The 15,627-nt window shown below is 39.6% G+C and overlaps 1 pseudogene; it reads right to left on the reverse strand.

The window, feature by feature from the left end:
- Positions 1-412: 412 nt before the first annotated feature.
- LOC149232279 (ribonuclease TUDOR 1-like) lies at positions 413-12,326 on the reverse strand (annotated as a pseudogene).
- Positions 12,327-15,627: the final 3,301 nt, after the last annotated feature.

The following is a 15,627-nucleotide window of genomic DNA, read 5'->3' on the forward strand; positions in this document are numbered from 1 at the left end:
CATGTATAATATTTATCATTGTTTTTAATAATATTACAAAATCTTAAAGTTAACAAAAATGAAATATAAACAAACTCATTTAATATATTATATATATAATGTATTTATCGTAAAAAGGCACATTTATTATATTACATATGTGGTAGGCTATGTAGATAAAGGATTTCCAAATGAAAACAAAAAGTGTGTGTTATGTATAAATAAAGGGTTTAATTCAAATAAAGAAAAGGGAGATGATTATGAAGAGGTAAACAAAATAAAGGAATTTAATGAAAGCATGGGGTGACCCACAATGTCAATTTATGTTGAAAAAGGTATGTCGAAACTTCAAAAATATATTGGGGAATAAAAAAATTCAACATAAATAAAAATAATTCAATCCATATTAAAATGAAATCCACAAACAAGTGACCTACCTACGGTTTTCATGAATCGCCCAGGGGTGCGCCCCCATGGGTGGCCGGGCGATTCCCAGAATCGCCCAGCCGCCGTTCGACCGCCCCCACGTTGCTGCACGACTCTCTACCATAGCCATGAGCTCCTTGGAACTTCTAAGTGTACAATCACTAAAATATTCTACAGCCTCTTGGCCAAAATCCTCTTCTAAACCAGGCACTTTTGCAAAGTTGCACAAGACCAGAAGTAGAAGAAACCGAAGGATCTAGAGGTTGTAATTTACTGTAAATTACATTTTCCTGGTTCCCATAGTCAATGTAGAAAACCTCAAACTCATCTTTTAGAGAGGCTATAGCTCCACCTCTAGGAGAATTTACGACCTATACAGTTGAGCGCAAATAAATTTTGTAAATTAAGGTGAACAAAGACAACTCTAATAAATTATAACCATCTCATTTTAAAATGCAAGTGCTAGAATCCTAATTGGCATCGGATGTTCAACTAAGTATCAGCTAATATTTTCTTTGAAAAATAACTAACCATTGCCCTATTCCAGGAACCGTCTGCACTAAATTGAGCAAGAACTATATCTCCCTTCTTTGGGTTGAATCCCACAAAAAGCTTGTCTTGGAGGCTCAACTCAGAATGCTGCTGCTGAATGCTAGAGACTCTCTGATCACCAGCAATTTGAACATAAAATTTTCCACCACCAAGAACTTCCGTAACAACAACCTACATATTTTTAGAGATCTTTAGCTTTCAAACATGAAAATGCTAAATGCCTAGACTTTAATCATCGATGTCCCAAAATATCTAGAACTACCTTCAAAACCTCCTTTTTCGTAGTTGATTCAGAAGCAGATCTGTTAGCAGGCTCTTTGACTTCAACATAATTTTGCTAGACCTGAATTACAAGTTACTCCCATTATTTCTCTGAACAATGTAACATTTTTCTTTCTTGACAGATAAACAAATTATAGTTGTCTAAATCATACAAGTAAGAAACAAACAACATGTTGTCATTATGATACAACTTTGGCACTATGACACTGGTGTTGTCCTTGATGGAAACTCACTTAGATGACAGATCATAATTCAAGCTCTCTGAATGAATGAAAAAGAGATATACGTAGGTTCCACTTAACAAAGTCGCGTATACATGCGAGATCGCTGGTCAAAAGGCGCGTATGCGTATGCACACACTTCCATGCAAGGAAAAATGTGTACATGTGGGAAAACTTGTTTTTAGTCCATGGTATTTAGTCCTTGGTATTTGGACCTACGGTTTTGGACCATGGTATCTCGTCCGAAGTGTTGAACCCAGGTATTGGGTCCATGGTATTGATTCTCTATGGTTTTGGAGCATGGTATTGAGTAAGGCCTAAGACTATAAAAAGGGAAGGAGATCATTAGGCAAAGGCATTCACTCAAGGATTGAATATCTTATGAAGAGCAAGATCTAGAATATTGGTCATTGGGTTATGGTGCATAGCTAGAATTGAATCAAGGAGGAACCTGAGCACAAGGAGAAGGATAAGTTCTATTGATGGGTCAAGATTTTAAGGCTTGAAGAGAAGTATCTTTGTGTGATTTTGATCTGTTATATTTGGCGCATGATTTTATCTATAAATCTGATGATCTGGGTATTACTAATGTCTGAACAACTAAAAAGGGTAATATTATCTTTTATAGATCTGTACGCAGGTTCAATGAAGCAAAGGCACGTATACATGCTGGTTTGGTAATTCAAAATAGCGTATACGCAGGTTGGCCTTAATACAGCAGTGTATGCATGCAGGTTCTACATATTGAAGTAGCGTATGTCTCATGAAATATGTTTTAGCTACTTCTATTTATTGCTGTAGTGTTCTGGGTTCAGGATTGGTTTCTGGTTACTGTTACTGTATTCTGGTTACAGCTTTCAGAGAAGTAATTGTTTGATTCAGTTTTGATTGGAGCAAAGGAGATTGGTTGATGCAGATGTATTTGATGTTTGATTATTGTTATTGATGGATCCAGTCTGAAAATTTATGAAACATGGTCCCTGGAAGAAAAGAGAAGGTTGTAGCCTTCTGTAGGTCAGCACCTACGTACTAGTACATCAGCTAGTACAAGAGCTAAGGGGGTTGTAACTCCCTTCCAGGAGAAGTTGGAGAATGAGAGAAGGTTGTAGCCTTCTGCAGGTAGAAGCCTGCGTACTGGAATAGGACTGCACCAGTACAAAAACATTGTAAAAAGAAATTTCTAATTGAAAGAAGATAGAGACGAATTGCAGCAGGTGGTTTTCACCCACATTGGGTTTCCACCTTATATCTTGTGTTCTTGTGTGTGACTGTCTGTTCTGTTTTACTGTTCCTGGTTACTGTTTATATGGTTCTGACACAGATTAATGATCAACATCTGAAGAATAAATTAAATTATAAGTCTGCAAGTTATACATGAGTTTCCTTAACTGCAGTTGTGTATATACACCGTTTTCACTAACTGAAGTAGCATATACAAATCTAATTATGAAATGAAAAATAATTGACTTGATAATACTAATTCACCCCCCCCCCCCCAGTATTATTTCCAATAATTGGTATCAGATCCAGGTTCTTCAGAAGGAGCTTGATTGCTTGAAGGAAGATCTATCATCATGAGCAACTATGAAAAAGAGGCATATATCAGGCCACCAATCTTTGATGGGAGCAACTTCGTCTATTGGAAGGTAAGAATCACAACCTATCTTCAATCTCTTGGTACAGAAGTTTGGGATATCGTGGAAGGAGGATACAAATTTCCATCAACAACTCCTACAGATATGACTGGTAAAAAGCAGTATGAAAAAAATGCAAAGGCTGTCAATACTTTAATGGGGAGTCTATCTCAATCAGAATTCGTCAAGGTGATGCAGCTCAAAACCGCCAAAGAAATATGGGACAAGATCGTTCTGAGCTATGAAGGAGACGATTAGATAAAACGTGCAAAACTACAATCTCTCAGAATTCAATATGAAACTCTTAGAATGCACAATTATGAAAGTGTGGCTAAGTATTTCTTACGTATAGATGAGATTGTTAATTGCACGAGAAACTTGGGTGAAGAGATAAAAGAAGTTACTTTGGTTGAAAAGGTTCTAATATCTTTGTCTTCTAAGTTTGAATCAGAGGTTTATGCCATAGAAGAAAAGCAGAATCTTCAGAGTATTACCATGTCACAGCTACATGGAATCCTAACTGCTTTCGAAATGAGAAAAGGGGGTCCATCAGACATGAGAGAAGCCGCATTCAAAGGAGAATACAATGAGTCAGGACATACGTCAGAAGGAGAGGAAGAATCAAACTTTGTCAAAAACCTTCAACGGGGTTCTGGAAGATTCAGAGGTAAGCTACCTTTCAAATGCTTTGCTTGTGGAAGAGTCGGTCACTATGCAGCCAAATGTCCTCATAAAGATAAGCTTGATAAAGGTAAGGAACCGGTTAAATGGAATAGAAAACAGAGTATAAGTAAGAAGAGCTATTATACACATGAAGACAACGATGGACTTTCAAATAGTGATGAAGATGAACATGGTAATGATTATAGACTTTTGATGGCTTTTGAAGATGATGATTTCTTGGATGCTATAGATGAAGATGATCTCTATGAAGAAATTTCTAAACTTAAAATTTGTTTAGAAGAAAAGAGTATGATTATAGATACTCTGACATTCCAACTTGCTGAAAGGGAAAAACATAATGAAAAGTTAGAATGTGAAATTGTGGGACTTAGAAAAGATATTGAGAAAACAAAAGCTCTTAATCTTAGATTTGCTAAAGGATCTGAAACTTTAGATGAGATTATCAAAGTGCAGTGTTCTCCTCTAATCAAGACAGGTCTTGGATATACTGAAGAAGCATCTCAAGCACAGAAGCCATCCACCTCCAAAAGTTATCTTGATGCAGCAAGGAGAAGTGAACAAGTTGACAATCGTCAGCAAAGGCATAAAGAAGATCACCGGGTAAATCGGGGTCAATCTACTTCTAGGATGAACAAAAGCTACAAACAACCACAGGTAAATCATTCTCAATTTTCCTCAAGAATGAATGTCAATGGAAACTACAATCATTTCGTCGGTAGGTTTGATAATCGTAGGAATTTCTTCAATGGCCAATGTTTCTCTTGTCATAACATTGGACACAAAGTTGCTCAATGTGTTGCATACAAAACCATCATGACTAGAGAAGCACAAAAACAAAGGGGTATGACTGGGATCATGAAAAGGACCTACAATAACGTTTCTGCTCTTGAAAATGAAATAGAATTTTCTATTTGTAACAACTTTGGTCATGAAGATTCTGAATGCAGGAGTAGGTTTCGGCAAACAACTCAGAAGGAGCAAGCCTCATTGAGTCCCAAAACATGGAGAAAGAAAGAACCGCAACCAGAAAGATGTGGCATAGCCATATATTCGGAAGGATAGGAAAATCAATGGTACATCGAGAGTGGATGCTTGAAACATATGAAAGGTGATAAAGAAAAACTTCAGTCATATAGTGCCTTAGAAAAGGAAAGGAAGGTCTCATTTGGAAATGACACCCCTGCACTCATAAAAGGTAAAGGTTCTGTTATTTCGAAAGAAAAAGTCAAAGTTGGAAATGTTATGTATGTTGATGGCTTAAAGCATAATCTATTGAGTGTTAGCCAAATGTGTGATCAAGGAAATGAGGTAATATTTCGATCAAATGGATGTATTGTTCGTGAGCTTGATACAGGAGAAACAGTCATCAAAAGCATAGGAACTCCAAATAATTTATACATAATCAAGGGAGGACAACAACAATGCTATCTAAGCAAGAATGATGAACATTGGGTATGGCACAAAAGATTGGGGCATCTAAGCTTCTCTCAGATAAGGAAAGCATGCAAATATCAGGTGATTTGTGATCTCCCTGACATCAGAATTCCAAACAATACAATATGCAAATCATGTCAGTTTGGTAAGCAAACCAGAACTAATTTCCCTGAGAAGGAAGGATTAGCTAGTAAGCCACTTGAACTTGTCCATACTGATTTATGTAGTCCATCAAGGAAAAAGTCACCTCGAGGAGAAGAATACTTCATATTGTTCATTGACGACTTTTACAGGATGTGTTGGATAGGACTTCTGAAGCATAAAGATGAAGCCTTCAAAAAGTTCAAAGCTTTCAAAGCCTTGGTTGAAAATGAATCAGATCGAAGAATCAAATGCCTCAGGTCTAATCGAGGAGGGGAATTTACCTTGGATGAATTTTTCAATTTTTTTGAAGAACATGGAATAAGAAGGGAATTCTCTACTGCAAGGACTCCTCAGCAAAATGGAGTAGTGGAAAGGATGAACAAAACGGTTCAACTAATGGTTCGTGCTATGCTTGATGAGTCTGGAACTCCCGCAACCTTCTGGGGTGAAGCTACATTTGCTGCCATTACTATTCTAAACAAAACAAACGTTCGGGTGAACAACACTCAAACTCCTCATGAAATTTGGTATGGTAAGACTCCTACGGTAAAATACTTCAAACTTTTTGGAAGCAAATGTTACATCAAAAGGACTGATGAAAACCTTGGCAAGTTTGAACCTAGAGTAGATGAAGGAATTCTCCTTGGTTACTCTTCCCGAAGCAAAGGATATAAGTGTTACAATAAAAGACTTGGAAAAATTGTTGAAAGTATTGATGCAGTGGTTGATGAAGCAGGAAACAATCCAAGGCAGGTAAAATCCAAAGATTTCGAAGATGATGAGGACTATCCTTCAACATCAAATTAGACTAATGATGAAGAAGAAACCTATGAGGCACCAGAAGAACAGATAAGGGTAGAAGAAAAGACTCCATCCAGGTACGTCCAGAAGAATCATATAGAAACTCAAATTTTGGGGTAGAAAGAGGCAAGTGTACAAACAAGAAGAAATATTTCAGAAGCTTCAAGTTATCTAGCATTGCTCTCCTCTATTGAACCATGAAATGTAAGTGAAGCATGCAAAGATGAATGCTGGGTCAAGGCCATGAATGAAGAACTTGAGCAGATTGAAAAGAATAACACTTGGGAGTTGGTTCCTAGACCAAATGGTAAGGATGTCATAGGTACAAAATGGATATTCAAAAACAAGTTGAATGAAAATGGAGATGTTATTAGAAACAAGGCCAGACTTGTTTGTAAAGGGTATGGTCAACAAGAAGGTGTAGACTTTGAAGAAAATTTTGCCCCAATAGCTAGACTTGAAGCCATATGAATGTTCCTTGCTCTCTCTAGCTTTCAGAAGTTCAAAGTATATCAAATGGATGTCTAGCTTCCAGAAATTCAAAGTATATCAAATGGATGTGAAATCTACCTTTCTAAATGGAGACTTAGAAGAAGAAGTGTATATTGAGAAACCAGATGGATTCATCCTTGGGAATGATCCAACACTTGTATGTAGACTCAAAAAGGCTCTCTATGGCCTTCAACAGGCTCCAAGGGCTTGGTATTATCGTTTGGATAAGTACCTCCATCAAGAAGGTTTTTCAAAAGGATCAATAGATAGCAATATATATATATATATATATATATATATATATATATATATATATTGACAATAATAAGTTTTTAATACTTGCTGTGTATGTTGATGATATCATCTTTGGTAGCAATGAAGAAGACATGAGTCAAAACTTTGCCTTGGTGATGCAAAAAGAATTTGAAATGTCCATGCTTTGTGAGTTCACATACTTTCTTGGTTTACAAGTCCAACAAAACAAAGACGGTATCTTTTTAGCTCTAACCAAGTACCTCAAGCAAATCTTGAAGAAATATGGCATGGAAGATTCAAAACCAGTATGGACCCCTATGGTAAAAGGATGCAGCCTCAACGCAAATGATGAATCAACAGCAGTGCATCAACCAACCTATAGATCCATGATTGGAAGTCTGCTCTATCTGACAGGTACCTGACCAGACATCATGCATGCAGTGGGAATAGTTGGAAGATTCCAGGCAAATCCAAAGGAAGCACACCTTCATGCAGTTAAGAGGATTTTCAAATATCTTCAAGGAACACAAAACTATGGTTTATGGTATCCTAGAGACACAGATCTCACACTTCATGCATATACAAATGCAGATTGGGCAGGAAGCATGGATGATAGGAAAAGCACTAGTGGTGGTGCATTCTTTATGGGTTCCAGATTAGTATCTTGGTTTAGCAAGAAACAAAGTTCAATTGCATTATCTACAGCTGAAGCAGAATATGTGGCTGCTGCATCTTACTGCACACAACTCCTTTGGATGATGCAAACATTGCAAGACATTCAAATCACTTGTACTCCACCTATCTCCATTTTTTGTGATAATACAAGTGCAATCAGTATTTCAAAGAATCCAGTCATGCATTCGAAGACCAAGCACATACCTATCAAATATCATTTTCTCCAGGAACAAGTGCTTGAACAAAAGGTCAAATTGGAGTATGTCCCCTCCAAGGAACAAGTTGCTGATATATTCACCAAACCATTGCCCAGGGAAACATTTGAATACCTCAGACAGAAGCTGGGAGTAGTTGATGCATCATCTTGCTATTGAAATTATCTGTTTCAGAGAATAGTGGTTGTATGTGAGTTTCATGAAGCGTATCCGCGTACATACGCTGGTTTCTATGGGTACAGTCGCGTATATGTTGGTTTGAAGAAAAACAGTGGGGCCAGACTCAGGATGAAAAGAGTCTGATATGGGTCTAACAGAGACCATATGGAACAGGTTCAGGGGGAGCATATACTTCTAATAATGCATTATTTTCACAGCTGCTTTTGTTCAGGTGGAACAGGTGGAGAGGGAGATCATGGTTGCCGGTCTGAATGATGATTGATAGATGCTGCTGATGCTAGTTGCTGATGACTATCATAGTCTTGTCTTAGATATTTAGTCTCTATGTCATGTATTTTCTTTTATTATCAAGGTCATGTAATGACGTATGTTGGTTTCCCCACTATGCCTGGGATGGATGATGTAATGTTCTTGTTTTATCATGTGTAAACTTTTGGTGTATCCCTACTTGGTTGGGTGGATGAGTCAATATTGGTATATCCCCACTTGTTTGGGATATGGATGTATGTATAAGTCTTTAGTGCTAGGAAGGTCATTTATTATGTGTGGAGTCATGTTCTTTCTTGTAGAACATCTTTTTGCAGACCTTGCCTACAGTCAGGGGGAGCATGGATAGCAAAGCAAAGCAGAGTTTTCAGCATGTACTCAGGGGGAGCATAACCCTTTGCCCTTGATGACAAAGGGGGAGAGTGACTTTGAGTGACTTAGGGTTGCCATCAAGTCCAAAGGGGGAGATTGTTGGCATTATGATACAGGTTTGGCACTATGGCACTGGTGTTGTCCTTGATGGCAACTCACTCAGATGACAGATCACAATTTAGGCTCTCAAAATGAAAGAAAAATAGATATACACAAGTTCCACTTAACAAAGTCGCGTATACACGTGGGATCGCTGGTCAAAAGGCGCGTTTGTGTATGCACGCACTTTCATGCAAGGATAAATGCATACATGTGGGAAAACTTGTTTTTAGTCCATGGTATTTAGTCCTTGGTATTTGGACCTATGGTTTTGGACCATGGTATCTCGTCTGAAGTGTTGAACCCAGGTATTGGGTCCATGGTATTGATTCTCTATGGTTTTGGAGCATGGTATTGAGTAAGGCCTAAGACTATAAAAAGGGAAGGAGATCATTAGGCAAAGGCATTCACTCAAGGATTGAATATCTTATGAAGAGCAAGATCTAGAATACTGGTCATTGGGTTATGGTGCATAGCTAGATCTGAATCAAGGAGGAACTTGAGCACAAGGAGAAGGATAAGTTCTATTGATGGGTCAAGACCTTAAGTCTTGAAGAGAGGTATCTTTGTGTGATTTTGATCTATTATATTTGGCACATGATTTGATTTATAAATCTGATGATCTAGGTATTAATAATGTCTGAACAACTAAAAAGGGTAAGATTATCTTTTATAGATTTGTACATAGGTTCAACGAAGCAAAGACGCGTATACACGCTGGTTTGGTAATTCAAAATAGCGTATACACAGGTTGACCTTAATACAGTAGCATATGCACGCAGGTTCTACATATTGAAGTAGTGTACGTCTCATGAAATATGTTTTAGCTACTTCTGTTTATTGCTGCAGTGTTCTAGGTTCAGGATTGGTTTCTGGTTACTGTTACTGTATTCTGGTTACAACTTTCAGAGAAGTAATTGTTTGATTCAGTTTTGATTGGAGCAAAGGAGATTGGTTGATGCAGATGTATTTGATGTGTGATTATTTTTATTGATGGATCCAGTTTGAAAATTTATGAAACGTGGTCCCTGGAAGAAAAGAGAAGGTTGTAACCTTCCGTAGGTCAGCACCTATGTAATAGTACATCAGTTAGTACAAGAGCTAAGGGGGTTGTAGCTCCCTTCCAGGAGAAGTTGGAGAACGAGAGAAGGTTGTAGCCTTCTGCAGGTAGAAGCCTGCGTACTGGAATAAGACTGCACCAGTATAGAAACATTGTAAAAAGAAGTTTCTAATTGAAAGAAGATAGAGACGAATTACAGCAGGTGGTTTTCACCAACATTGGGTTTCCACCTTATATCTTGTGTTCTTGTGTGTTACTTTCTGTTCTGTTTTACTGTTCCTGGTTACTGTTTATATTGTTCTAACACAGATTAATGATCAACATCTGAAGAATAAATTAAATTATAAGTCTGCAAGTTATATGTGATTTCCTTAACTGCAGTTGCGTATATATGCCATTTTCACTAACTGAAGTAGCGTATACAAATCTAATTATGAAATGAAAAATAATTGACTTGATAATACTTATTCACCCCTCCTCTCAGTATTATTTCCAACACAACAAAGTATTTTATTTATTTGGTACGCAAGAAAACAATTGATCATGTAAAGAATCAAACCCTTAGATGTTGCTTTTGCGCATTTTCTTCATTCTGAATTAGAATGTGACCATCAACTATATTTTCAATACTGAAGAATTGATGCAACTTTGCAAGAACAACGTCTAACAATACTACTGCCATATTTGTTTTAGATTCCCAAAGGGATCCTAGATATGTGCCAGTCCTATCTACTATTTCAATTTCAACCTAAAATCACGGAATACCCAATCTACCATTAGAATTTTGTAATATATCAGTCCACACATGCCAAAATACAAATAAGTTATGATGCCATAACTAATAGAAACCCTTTGTGAATAGCATAATTTCTAAAATCTATTACATTTCCAAATATCATAAGTGAAACCCACTGAGTCTTGACTAGGACTCTTGTACAATTGAAGTCAATGCTCCAACACTCACAAACCACATACCTCAACATCCCGCTGCATAATTTTTCTGTGCATAAATGCTATTGCCTCATCTGCATATGGTTCATCACGCCCTGGGCATATCACTCCTGAAAACGAAAATGTAATAGCACAAGTTGCCTTTGGAACTAGCAGCTTAAAACGATGTCCACTTAAGAGATAGTCAGCAATAACTGTTTTCCTTTTGGTTCATTGCAGAAAGGGTAGAAAATATTTTTTCTTTTTAGTTGATGCTTACACAGAATTTTTCTTAAGAAATTTAAACTTTTAGACCAGAAAACGCTTGTTTATTTACATAAACTAGTAAACCAATTCATGATTGTAACTTTCCACTACAAAAGATCATAGATATTATTCACAAATCAATGCTTTAAAAATATTCACCATCAAAAGGTCTGTTATATGCATCATAGGGGACTCCTTTGTTGAGTGTATTCCTCTCTTCCCCTGCATTGCCCGTGATTCAGTAGCAAGTAAAGCATCATAAAAGTTTGATCTCTCTTCAAAATCCCTGTGTCTAATCACTGTACCAAATCCCTTTGCAACCACCATTTTAGCCACATTAACACCCTCTGGGTGGCTAGATGACGTCATTGTAGGGACAACATCGTCAAACTCAGACTTTAACGGAGATTGTAAGAAAACAGATCCAAAATCCATTATTCTTGAATCTGCCATTCTCGATGATGGTGGTGGTGTAGGGCCATCAGTCATGCTAACTTTCCTAGCATATTCCATTGTTACATAGACCTGCAAAAGAAACTCCAATTTTAATCCCTTTGGATAGATAGAATTGAACAATTTAGAACCATATTTTGTCAGCAACAGAGAAATACAATTGTTACACAATTGAGCATGCCTCTTTGCCAATGTGTCTACTACATAAATACTCTTTTGCTTCACGAGCATATGGAGCAGGTTTTTCATCTCTTCACGGATTGTCAATCTTTGGAGCTCTGATACTTGACAAATTGATCCTACGTTTAGCCGAAGGACTCCTATAGGGAGAAAAATCATCAACAACAACAATATAGTCTCCACTAACAACCTCCACAACCTGCAAATATTCAAAATCTTCAGATCTTCTACACATAAAAATGAGTTGTACTTTTATTCATATCAAGTGAAATAGGAGTAAAAATTAAAAACAAACTTAAGTAAAATGCCTTGATTTTTTTTCCATGTTATCAATAGAGGGTACTTAGTCACTGCAAATTAAGACAAAACTTTCGAGTATATTTTTCATCGTGAATTTATTTTGAATTAGAAGGTGGTGGAACATAATTAGTCTAGATCCTCGAGCAATCTTTTTTCGCCTGAAGTTCATCATTCTTTAGGCACCTTTTGGCATCCTCCTCCATCATACTAGCACTCCATTCAACAAATTTAGCTAAACCCTAAATGAAATAGGAAAACGGAGAGTAAGCACTAATTGGTATATATGTTAAAAAACCAATCCATACACTAAAACAAAGAACCATATGCCTTGAGACTTTAATGTGCTTGCAGCCACACTGCCCAGGGCCGCGCCCCCACAGGCAGCTGGGCTATTCTTAGAATCGCCTAGCCACTGCCCAGCCATTCGTGGGGGCATGGCCCTGGGTCATGCAACTGCCATGTGCCTCGAGACTTTAATGTTCTTGCAGCCGCATCGCCCAGGGCCGCGCCCCCATGGGCGGCTGGGCGATTCTCGGAATCGCCCAGCCACCACCCAACCGCCCATGGGGGCGTGACCCTGGGTGGTGCAACTGCTTGGAATGCGCTGGTCCCAACTTACAGGAAGATACTCGAATGCCCTGTACAATACAACTTCACAAGGGGAGGTTGGATGCACTCTGTGATCATTTGGATTTGGATGCTGGGGTGTTTTTGTTCTCTTCAACTCCGTCTATCACACCCCTACACTGGCGGTACTCTTCCAACCGCACTATAGCGAGGTGTGGCACCACCAACCCTTTTCTTTTCACCAATACTCATGGTCATGGACTACACCTAACATTCTTACTTAGTTTATTTCTTCATTACCAAGTATTAAGTTTTCCTTTATACACGATGAAAACCATAAACATTCATCATAAACAACATTAACATATATAAATGCACTACAGTATAAAGGGAGGGGTAGCTCCCCGATGTGAGTTTGCCCGTATATCAATATATATATATATATATATATATATATTTATATATTTATATAAGTTAAATCTTGAGGAAACCCAAATTTACACAGCCAATTTTACAACTTCGGCAAACTCGGTTGCCCAGCTCATCGGCACCTCTGAACAATCGTCGCATGTTCTGCGCAACTCTCTGTTTACCCCTGAACGCGTTCGTTCAGCTCGTCGAATGAATCGTGTCGTTTGCCCAACTTGGGTGCGCTCCTCGTGTCCGTGTCGCCCAACTTGGGTGCCCTCCACACGCCGGTCGTACCTCCCATTCACCAAACCCAACACTTCGTTTTTTCCAACTTCTGTGTTGTTTGCCCAACTCGGGCACCTACCCTCCGTGTTTGTGTCACCCAACTCAGGTGCGCTCTACATGACAGTCACCTCCGTTCATAGTCTGTGACACCTTCGTTCGGTAGACACCCTCACTAGGTAGCCCTGCACAAACTTCCCGAACGACCCCTAAACGACGCCCTCACACGCCCTGTTTGGTTCACCTGGTTTTCTGCTTCGTTCAGACTTTGGTCCGCCCGTCGTGTGGGCACATCCGCACCAGAGTTCTGCACCAACTGCAAAACTCTTCGTGTGCCTTAGCTCGCACTTCCACTTCGCCGAATTGCTTGTTGATCGATGATGCTTCTCCACCAACTCGCCCCGCCTATGTATATGCGTCCATTGTTACGTGGGGGCGCCCAGCCGATCCACCAATGCACATACAAACTCATCGGCTTGTTTGATTTTGTGCTCGTCGGCCCGCCCGTTGGCTCGCTTGAGACCGCCCACCCATGTGGTGGTTTGCCCATCGGCTTGCCCGCTCGTTGGGTCACCTGGGACCACCCACATGGTATAACCATGTTTCCATCGAAACACTTTGCATATGTTCCATTTCGTTTCGTGGGTTTTCCCACCATGTTGCAGCTCGTCCAACCGCCCGCATACCCATACGCCCTGCGGCTCGTGGGCCTCACATTCTCCCCCACTTGAAATCATTGTCATCCTCAACAATCTCTCATCCCAACAACCATTTGTCACCAAGATATCCATACCAAGGCATATAATCCACCGGTATGTCATACATCGGATAGTCTCTTCAATCCATGATCATCAACCACATCTGTCACAATCTCCACATGCTGCTCCTATCGTGGAAGGTTGGCTCGTCCATCTCAAGCTACATGCTCTCTGCAACATATCGTGTCAACCTCATCATGTATCGTCATCGTGTGAACTGTTGCCCCGATACTCCAACATAATTCTAACACATATTTGTACACTGACGTCCCTCATGACTCGAACTAGTCGGGTAGCTAATCCAACTGTCACGTTCAAACCATGAGAATGCACATCCTCATGCCATCATCAGTCGTTTCTCAGACTCTTGTCACAACATCAACTCGATCAAGAATCCATCTCTATCTAAGCCATGCCCAGGTCCATGAATTAGGCCTCATCTCATTTGCAACATGATGTCCATGATAAAAGCCACAATATCATATCATCATGAACTCCATGAAATCATATCCAACCAACATGCCAGCAAGCATACATGTCTCGGCCCAAAGGTCTCTGTAAGATCCCTCAGCTCTCCATGTAGTAGGAATGCTCCATAGCCTGCTCACAAGTCTAACCAATCCATGGTATTGTTGTACAAGAATGCACAACATCTCCATTGGCTCATAAGTAAAACATCCCCATGACACACCAGTAAATCCACCTGCACAACATCCCTGGCTTGGCACTCCTCATTGGATGCCCATAAGTGATACCTCTACAAGTGCTCCTACATAATGTCCCTGCATAAGACTGCCATGCTCCATGTCTCCAACCTGATGCCCATGACTCAAGTCGCCCATGCTATACAACTAGGTAGACCCATCACAAAAATTGGTCATCCTCATCCAAGTCTACAAATCCTTCATCATAAAGAAGCCTCATCCAAGGCCCCTTGTCAAGGTGGTGCAGCCCCTTCCAACCAAGGTCCCTGCACCAACCCATCTCCAAGGTTTTCTATCGAGAGAGGAGGGCTAGGAAGTTTCCTCCCTGACTCTCATCTACCCATGTATCAGATTGGTACTGTGTCCCCAAGTATCTATGCACAGCCTCAACCTTGTCACATGTACACCCAAGCTTCTCAAGCATGTCTTTTGTCAACTAAAAGTCATATATGCCCATGGCATACCTACAAAATTCCACTATGCCAACTGGACCTCTACCTGCATAATCCTCCCCAACAACCGCCACTGAAGAAGTACTCGGACTTCCTTCATTTGCAACTCCATTGTGAAGATCTTCGGTAGAAGATGTCTCTGCCAAGTGCTTTAGGATTCGTGAGATCGATCTCCCACTTCCTTCCTTCTTCCTCGCTCTTGCAATGAAGTCAATCAACTTCTCTTCCTTCGTTGTTTGAGTCATACTCCCAAGTCCTCTTTGCTTCACATCCTCATGCTTCACATTTGGATCTTTGGGATACAAAGTCATAGAAGCCATCCTTGGTCTATACCCCAAGCAACTCCTTCTATTCATCAGAACCAACATGGTTCTCCCTTCAGCTGTGATCAAGAGAATGTCCCGGTCCATCATCGGTATGGCATGTGCAAGCCTCATAAAATCTTGCCCCAGCACCATAGAATGATCATCCATGTCCACGATCCTCAAGTCCAACTTTCCAAACCACAAGCCCACTCTCACCTGAGTCTTCTCCATTACACCAGTAATAGC

This window comes from Pinus tabuliformis, chromosome J, assembly GCF_031772625.1.
Source record: "Pinus tabuliformis cultivar Carrire ecotype Pingquan chromosome J, CPIR1, whole genome shotgun sequence".
NCBI classification, from domain to species: domain Eukaryota; kingdom Viridiplantae; phylum Streptophyta; class Pinopsida; order Pinales; family Pinaceae; genus Pinus; species Pinus tabuliformis.